Here is a 9,341-nt window from a genome sequence, read left to right as displayed (position 1 = left end):
TGTTTTCACAAAAACCATTTATAGAAGGGAAGGGGAAAACCCACATGTTCCTCCAACCTCTCATGGCACCAGCAAGGATTTCCCCCCCAGACAGGCTCTTGGCACCTGTTCCCCCACCCAACACACGTGCCCAGGGGCCGCCTCTCCATCAGCAAGTAGCTGGGCTCAGAAACCAGTGCATCAGCTCATGGGAGCAGCTGGTCTGGAGCTGCTGTTCAGGGGTATCACCACAGCCTAGATTTAGCTTCATCCCTCAGACAAAATGTCTCCACACACACGCAGCTGAAGCTCTCCGAAGGACTGATCACACACTGGTAGAGCCCCTACACACACTTTGGGGCTGGGAGCTCCTTGGAAGTGCCTGGGAAGCAAAGCTCCCAGGAATGGCTGAGGTGGCTCCATGAGGGCCATGGAGAGGATGGTGCGGTTCAACCCTCACAGCTCTGCACCAGGAAGCTCATGCATATGTGGGACAAGAAAAGATGGCAAAGATGACTGAACCAGACCCAGAACCAGCAGTGGAAGAAATGGGAACAGCTGATAGGGTGACGGCTGAGTAACAAGGGACACAGTGGAATCACTGGTGAGGTTGGGGTACCTGTGTGGCTGCTGTCCCACAGGCACACATGCCAGCTGCCCCATGGCTCAAGGACCATGCCCTGTCCTGAGCTCCCCCAAGCTGTGAGCAAAGAGACAGTCCTTGGCATCCCATGAAGTCTGTTGCAACCAAAGCAGGAGGAGGAGGACAGTCACACCACCAGAGGCTTGGACTGTGATCCAGGATGACCTGACCACAGGGATGTGGGCCAGACCACCATCTCATGCTTGATAAGTCACTCAAATTATTGTCTGCAGATGGGGACACTAACCTGGCCTTCCTACTGCTGTGGGTACTTGGCAGAAAATGCCGGGAAACAGATTTGCAAGCTTGAGCGCTCCTCATATCTGACCTGCATCCAGAGAAGCTAACATTTGCCACCAGACTGACAAGGTTGCTTTAGCAGATGTGGCTTTTGTCCCTTGGTTTCTCCCAAACATTAGATGAAGGTTTCACCTCCCTGCCTCTGTGTGCATTGATACCAGCCCAGATCCTGTTCTAACAACTGTGAGAGGTGCAGACATTCTTGGATGGCAAAGCTCAGTGCAGAGCTAAGGGAAAGGGCAGTCAGGGGGAAGAAGGAAAGCAAGCTGGCCACCACTCCTGAGAGAAACTACCAGGAAAGAGCCTGTCCCTCATCAGAGCTCAGCTATTTCTGTGATTACACCCATTTGCCCATAATTATACTGGTTCTGCTCCACACAGCACTAAGTCAGGTCTACTGATCCCTATCCAAACTCCTGCTGCCTTCCTGTTTGGCTTAGGGTGCCAGCATGGGTTAAAAATTAGAGAGTAAGATTGTCTCAACATCTGATTTATCCCCTTCCTCCTCTCATCCCACTTTGGGATGTGCTGGTCAGCTTCCCCCTGGGAGAGGATTAATCAGGAACAGAGAACTGGCAACTGCCTGACTAGGACAAGATCACGGCAATTGGACAAGCTGCAACTTAGAGTCTCTCTCATCGACCTTGGTACAAGTCCAAGACATGTTTTCTGATGCATCCCAGCACTGACACCCCAGGAGCTGGCACAAGATCAGCATCCCCAAGGCCACAGCTAGCTCTGGTCCCAATGTCATATTGCCTCAGTGCTGGAGCTGCTTCTGAGCTGAAAGGCTGCCTGTCACTGTGACTCCAGAGGCAGCTTCAACTCTCCAGCTGTGGATAGGGCCTCTTTGCTTAGGTATAAGCCTGCATTTCAGGGACCAGAGCGAGGGAAGATATTACTGCTGTTCTGAAAGGACAACACTACACATTTAACATTACTCCCTGGATGAACAACTACACCACCAGCAGATCACCCGAGGAGAACAGGAAGGCAGGAGGTGCCCTCCTGACAACTCCTGCCCCATTAGAGCAGCGGCTGTGTGTGAAGTGAGCATTTGTACCAGGGACAATCCTCTGCAAGGGGCTTCACCTGGAGCCTGAGGTGCCCAAGCTCCAGCAGCTGTTACTGCCACAGAGAAGGAGCAGCAGAACCTCCCAAGGTGGGCAACAGAAAGGATTTGTAAGGGCACAAGAGGGAGGTGAACAGGGCTCAGATGCTGATGGGATGCAGAAGCAAAGGGTAATTTATAGCAGAGCAGGGTATGGCTCTGAAGAGTTATCTTCCTGCTTAGGAGTCCAAAAGGAAGGAAGAGCCTGGATTGGACAAGCCTGGGAAAAATTTGCCTTTGGGGGTTAACCATCTCTTTCTACAAAGAAAGAGCAGATCCAGCATTGCCTGGAGACACAAATGGTGTTACCCAAGGAAACTCTTGCCCAGTTCTAATACCTCACTGTTCTGGTGACTGTGGGGGCTAAGATGGCAGCTCCCATCACACCCAAAGGCCATAGCACATAAACAGCAGCCAGCAGCCAGCCTCTTACAGTCACAGGAACATGCAGTAGCAAAGAGGTGCTTCAGTGCACCATTTTTTGTCTCTTCAATCTGGTGACCACTTAACTTTCTTGGGGGGCAGGGTATGTGTAATCTGTCTCTGTTCTTTTACAGTACTGCCACAATGCCATAACCAAAAGAAAAATAGTTTAAGCTTTAAGTAGATAGACATGCGTTTTCCTCCTGATTTGTTTGCTTCCTCTGTGGGCGATGAAGTGTGCAAAAGCTTTTGATCTTTATTTCCTTCCTCAGCCACTGTCCACAGACCACCTGAAACCTTTACAGACCACTAGCTTTCCAGGAGCCACAAACTGCAAAACACTGGCAGAGTTCAATAATCAGAGCACGAGCTATGGGTTCACCACAGGCAAGCACTCAGGCCATCTCTCATGGGGTATCCAAGCTAATTCTTATAATACTCCTGATACTTTAGAGGATGATAGAACACGAGCTTTGCCCCTGCAGACCCACTGGCAAGGCAGATCCTTTACTTACAGACAAGTAGCGAGTACTCTATTTCCCAGGTCCCTTGGGCACAAGACCCTGTTATCTCAAGAAATCTGACAATCCCACAATCTTTTACAACCTCTGCAAGGAACAGGGAGAAGGGAGCCCCTTCTCTCTGCAGGGACAGGCAGCAAGATCACATAGTTCACAATGCACTTGCCCCATAGGGAGGGTGTCCAGGGCTAACGTGAGCCCTGCTCCCCAGACCCCTGCAGCCTCTGCATGACTTCATGTGCTTTCCCTGGTTAGCAGCTGCCTCAGTAGCTGGTGGAACTGAAGGGCCATTTCCATTGTATCTCCACCGAGGGAGAGAACGGCAGAAGTCTTCCTATAACACAACAGACCCAACCACTACTGGACATAGACCTTTAAGCTAGACAAAAGCCTTTTTCCACATCTCACTGTGCAATAAATTATGAAGTTCATTTCCCCATTCCCTCCTCTCCCCCATTTTCTGGTTATTTTTCTTAGCTAATGTAATTAGAAACATATTCTCCTTTTATGACTACTGCAACGAATTGGCTCAACACCATCATGCCCCACATCTAAAACAAGGTGGGCAAAGAACACTCCCCGGGTTCTCACATTAAATTAATCACAGCAATTCGGGCCCCTCTGGACCCCCAAGCTTCGGTGCTGCCATGGCAGGAAAGCTACAGCAGCTCTCTCAAGGCAAGCCTCCAGCCCACTGCAAACCCTCCAACTCACACAGAGATTCTCCAGGACCAAGCAGGAAGAAATGATGGTGCGGAGGGAGAGAGGCACCAGCACAAATAATTGCTCATTTAGAATTCCATATAAACAAAAAAAGGGAGTCTACAGATACTAGTAGCTCTAGGTCTCTAGGAAGAGACCAGTAAGTATGTGGAGCATACAAGTGAGGGCATATGCCAGTAAAATTTGGCCAAGCATGTTCTAAGCTCCCACCCTGCACTGCCATACAACTGCCCCGGTCAACAGAGGAGGCAACAGCTCACCTGAAGGAGGGACTGCAGAGGCTAGGGATGAGACCAGACATTGAGGTGCTCCACTCCCCTGGACAAACCAGCTGCTAGGGGATGCCTGGCACCCCTTTCCTTGCCCCAGGTAACCCCACACAGTGGGAAAACCCCAGGAATATTCCCGTCCCACAACAGGTTTCCTTAGCCCAGGCACTGGAGCTGCCTGCAGCTCCCCCTCCCACCCACAGCCTAAGGGTCCCCATCTCACCCCCAACCATCAACCAGCCCAGAGGTAGTGAATGAGCAGGGATTCCTCCTCAATACATCTGTGTCATTTTTCACTCTTTGATCATGGCCAGAAAGGTATATTTTAGCCAGACAACTCCTACTCATTAATTAAGCATAGGAAGGAAGAAGGGAGCTCAGCTTTGGGAAAAGAGGGCAAATACTTGTCCTTAGAAAGCAAACATTAACCCTCTGGAAGAATCCTAGTTGCATTTCCTTTCAAAGACACTTCAGGTATTTCAGAACAGAAACGTACCTTGCCAGGAAACAAACAAAAAGATTAAAACCAAGCACCCCAAACTGATGTCCTACCCCATTCCTCCTCTGCTTTATTCCCTCACAAGGGACATATAAGAAAGGCATTTTGCTTTCTTAATGCATCTTTACATCATTACTGTATATCAAAATTCAATCTGCCAGGTTGGTGCTTGTACAGACCAGCAGATCTCCAAAACTGGATAAAAAGCAACATTTTAGCAGAGTTACATGGCTTCACAGGCAGCATCACCCTCATCTCCTAAGTAATCTGTGCTGGGGCAGGGGGTGGGTGAAGAAAAAAAGAGGAAGAAAATAAGAAAAAAAAGAGGGGGAGGAGGAAAGAAAAAAAAAGAAGAAAAAAAAGGAAGAAAAAAAGGATCCCACCTCCTGTTGAGAGTCTGAGTAAACAGCAACTATGTCTCAGAGAAACAGCAAGAAGCCTGCTAGCTACAGAAACATCAGACCAACAAAATCTAGCACAATAATACTGAAAACCAGAGTTTTGAGCTTTGAGGGGCAGGGGAGGGGGAAGTCTTTAATTATTTTGTTTCCTAGCAGTAGAAATCCCTAAAGGGCCAAGCAGATTTCTCCCAGAAAGCTGCATGTCTGCTATGGCAGAGATAAAAGTCATCTTTGTTTAAAGAGAAGCCAAAGGTTAAAGAAAGGGAAAACCAATGAAAAATAGATGCTCAGCCCTTCCCAACAAGAGCAAAGAGCTCCCCTTACCCTCCTCCTCAATCCCAGTCGTTCAGGGCAGCTAAACTCCAATACTAGTTTTTGCTCAGAAAAAGCCACGATACACTTACCTTGCTTCTGTGCAGCAATGACAATGATCATGGGGAAGATGCCAAGCGGGAAGATGGAAGGAGGCTTCTATACTGGACCCACCACACAGGGCAGAACACCAGCTACTCACTGCATGCTCCAGCCTCGATCGAAATATTAAAGAAAGAAAAATCTTCTCGTTAGAAGTCAGGCAGGGCACCCCTCTCATTGTTCAACGCAGGCAGAATCCAAATGCTACTGGGTTTCACCTTTAATGAGAGGAAAAGCGATGGTCTGGCCTCCCCTCCACAAGTGGATTTCAGAAACATCCCTTTGCCTCTGCCCTTGCACCTGTAAAACAAGAATCTCATAGCCAGACTTTTAGTGAAGTCTGAACCAGAGAAACTAAAAGCCCTTTTAACAAATAGGTAGCAAAAACCCACACAGCACTTCGACTCCCATCTGCTGCTGCCTATTGGTCCTCTGCCTGTGCAAGCAATTATCCCCTGATTACTTTTGCTTGTTTCCACTGCCCTACCCACCTGAGAGCCAGAACCAACCAGCTGAGGCTTGCTTTGGGGTTCCTGGGAACCCAGGTATTGCAGGAATTTGCTGCACAGCCAACGAGGCTCCCGCTGGAAGCTAGGCGTGGGTTTCTCAGGAGCTCACAGTTAAAACATTGCCCTTTGATGGGCTGAAGGTAAACATGAAAAGTTGTGGCTTAAGGATGAATTTTGTCAGCAGGCTATTTCCATTAACAGAGACAGGGAGATCCATGTGTAAATGAAACAGCTGCACACTTTGCATCTAAGATGAAAATAAGGTTCTACCCCTGAGCTGCAAGGAATTCCTCATCACATCCCTCTATTCAGCCACAAATTAGCCCTAGCCTTTGTATGCCTCCTGCTCGCCCTGCTCTTCAGTGCCCAATTTCTCTCCTGTCTCCCCTCCCACATCCCTGAAGGCTTCACTCCTGATGTTGGTTTTCTTGGCTTCTTTTCAGCTGGCCTTATTTAACTCCTTCCTTTGAAGCAACCCTCTCCTGCCCCCCCTCCTCCTCTGAGTCACCTCTTGCTGTCAGGATATTGCTCAGTTAAGTAAGTGAGCTTATGGCCAGTGTTGCAGGGTACTCCCTTTCTCGCTTGGACTAGTTATGTCCAGACCTGGCTTATAAACTTTTAGATAGCAAGACTCTCTTAATTTTACTTATATTTTAAGTGAACTCCTACATTGTTCTGAAAAAGCAATGAAGGAGTGCTTTACAGTCTTTTTAAGAGAACCCCTGGATACCTGGTAAGCTGGAGGCTCCACGGTTAGCTCTTTACCATTGCAAGGTGTGGGGAGGATGTGCTTGTGTTCCACCATGTTGCTTGTTCCCCCAGAATAACCTGTGAAGTTCCTCACCAGCTCTGCAGTGACAATGTCACCTAAGGAGCTACATGCTCTTGACCAAAAAGAAAGACCCAGAGCTTAGCAAAAAAGTGCACCCAGACTCCAGCTTACCTTTAAGACTTTCCAGCAAAATGCACAGAAAATGCAACTAAAACAATAATTTACTGACACGCAGTGGGGGCAATATATCTTTAATTTTTTTTCTTTTCTTTTTTAGTATTACAGTATATTCTTATAAAAAGATACAGGTAAAAAGGACACTACAGGATTTGTACATTTAATTCACTTATAGTCTTAAACTGACTAAGAAATGAGGATACGCCAAGGCATTACAGCAGCACACAACAACCTCCTACTTCAGTAAGCAGCACTGTACTTTCTAGCTTGGTGGGCAGGGACACTTCCCAAAGTGACCTGCAAGCTTCAAGGTGAGCAGGCTTGCAGAGGAGGAGAAGACTGAAGATGGGGATGGTTTGGAAGGGAGGTGTTGAACACAGAGCACCTCAGGTACCTGCCTTCCCCTTAAAATTCTAAAAACTGCAAAGGTTTTTAATAAGCCTGTTTAAGGGCAAGCATGAAGGGGGGTGAGGGAGGGGAATGGCTTGTCCTAAGGGCTTTTCTAGATCACTTGGGTGAGAGCTCTTAGTGATGGATAGTTGAAAGGACCAAGCCCTTCATGAGCTCTGTGGGACATCTTGTAAACAGACAGGATTGCTTAAAGAAAAGTTTTGATCCAGATGCTGCTTTGAATTATGCTGGTGTAAACCCAAAGCAACTTGCAGTGGTTACAGTGGATCTATTCTACATTAGCACCTGGAACAAAAGACTGTTTTGGAAGCATCCAGACATTCTTCATGAAACAAGGTGTCAAAACACCATGCTAGACTAATGGCATCCTTCTCAGCAGGCACAGTGAGTAAAATCTGGCCAAATTCAGGGGATACTGGTCATCAAGCCTACTACTTAGAGTAGTAGATAGGTTTTTATATATACATATACACACACATATATAAATTCTATATTTTCAGTTGGTCACATTGTGTTACCAAAGTTGGCCTCTGCAACCTCTGATAACAGAAATGAAAGGTGGCCATTGGGGACTACCTGTTTGGACTGCAGGCAACCAGAAACTCATATGTGAAGGAAGGAGAACTGTCCCGGTTTGTCTCACCAGCATACTAACTCTGGTGAGAAGTTACAGGGTTTGAACCACTTTTGCCCATCTAGTGAAGCTTCTCTGGCATTATGGAATGAACCAGGACCACCGGATGAAGACTGATTATGCCCAAAGCAAAAGGAAAGTGTTTTCCTGCCCTCCCTTCCCACACCAAGACTGCTCACATGCATACCCTTGCCTAGTCCAGCTTGCTGCACAATAGCCAAGCCAGTTGTCTAGCCAGTGTAATGCCCTGGCACGGTCTCAATAGTCTTTGCTGTAATGCAGTGTATACATACAAACATAGCAAACTAAAATAAGGCAAAATAAATAGAGGTGTCAGATTTACAGGTTCCTCTTAGAGATTCCTAAAACCTTTTTTTTTTTTTTTAAATCATTTAACCCCCAAACAAACAAAAAAACCAAAACAACCAACCCAGAAACGAAACTGCATATATCATGTACATCATCAACTGTACAACTGATCTCCTTTCCCCTCATGGAAACTCCTGACACAAGCTTCTCCCATGCAACCCCGCTCAGAGCGTGAGCTTTCCTAAAGAAGAGGAAAGATTCAGCCAATGGGGCTGATCATTATGGAAACACCTGCTCCACAGTCTCCTACCAGGGCCCTTTGCAATTCCTTTCCCTTCCTCAGACATTGAGAACACATTACAGAAATGCTTCTGAAGGACTCCCAGGCCATCTCCTAAGTGGGGAGTCTCTCACCCCTGAACACTAGTTCTACTTCTGCTGTTGTAGGGAACTGTTGCCTGGATGATAGCTGTGCTGCAGGGCATGGAAGGGCCTGCCCTGAAGTCACTTTACCTTGTAGCATTTCCAGAGACTTATGACCGACTGAGAAGAGTGACCCAGACCAAAGGGAGTGGGAGGGAGTTCTTCAGTCTTTTCTGGGATCATCCTAATGCAACCTGCTTAAGAACAATGCAGAGACACAGAGGCAAGTGAATGAGCACTAGACCTCTAGGGTCAAAGTCTGGAAAGTTAGAAAGTACCTCCTCTTCTAGGTGTGAAGAACTTCATCATAAAGTTATCAGTGACTACATTTCTGCAGGAAGCAGACCAAGCCATCAGTTACACCCTTCTTTCTCTGATCTCTTCCTCCTCCACTTATTTCCAAAGGCAGAGTGATTTAACTTAAAATGCTGGTGCTAGGCACACATACAAGGACAACAGCAGACCCTAGCTCTTCTCCAGCTCTCAGTGCAGTAAAGGGGTTACATCTCTATGTTGTGCAAAGTCATGCCTGCTTGCTGTAGCTGCTCAGGCTCTGCTAGCAGTAGAGGACAAGGAGATAAGATTTTCCTTTCTCCTTCAGCACACAGCAACTGTACCACAACTGCTGATGAAGAACAGGGCGTAGAAGCACTCACTGTACCCAAGAGATGAGAAGCAAGGACAAACTTGGCTTCAGCAAGAGTCTGACATGAGGCCCTAGAACAGGGCCAATGTTTTCCTTATCATCTGTGTGGCTAGCCTCATCTCATACAGCAGGCCTATTAATGGGCCTCTCCACTTGTCACCACTTGTATGAAACCAC

This window comes from Nestor notabilis, unplaced genomic scaffold (assembly GCF_000696875.1).
Source record: "Nestor notabilis isolate BGI_N333 unplaced genomic scaffold, ASM69687v1 scaffold328, whole genome shotgun sequence".
Classification (NCBI taxonomy): Eukaryota; Metazoa; Chordata; class Aves; order Psittaciformes; family Psittacidae; genus Nestor; species Nestor notabilis.
The sequence above is the reverse complement of the archived record's forward strand: the minus strand, read 5'-3'. Positions refer to the sequence as shown.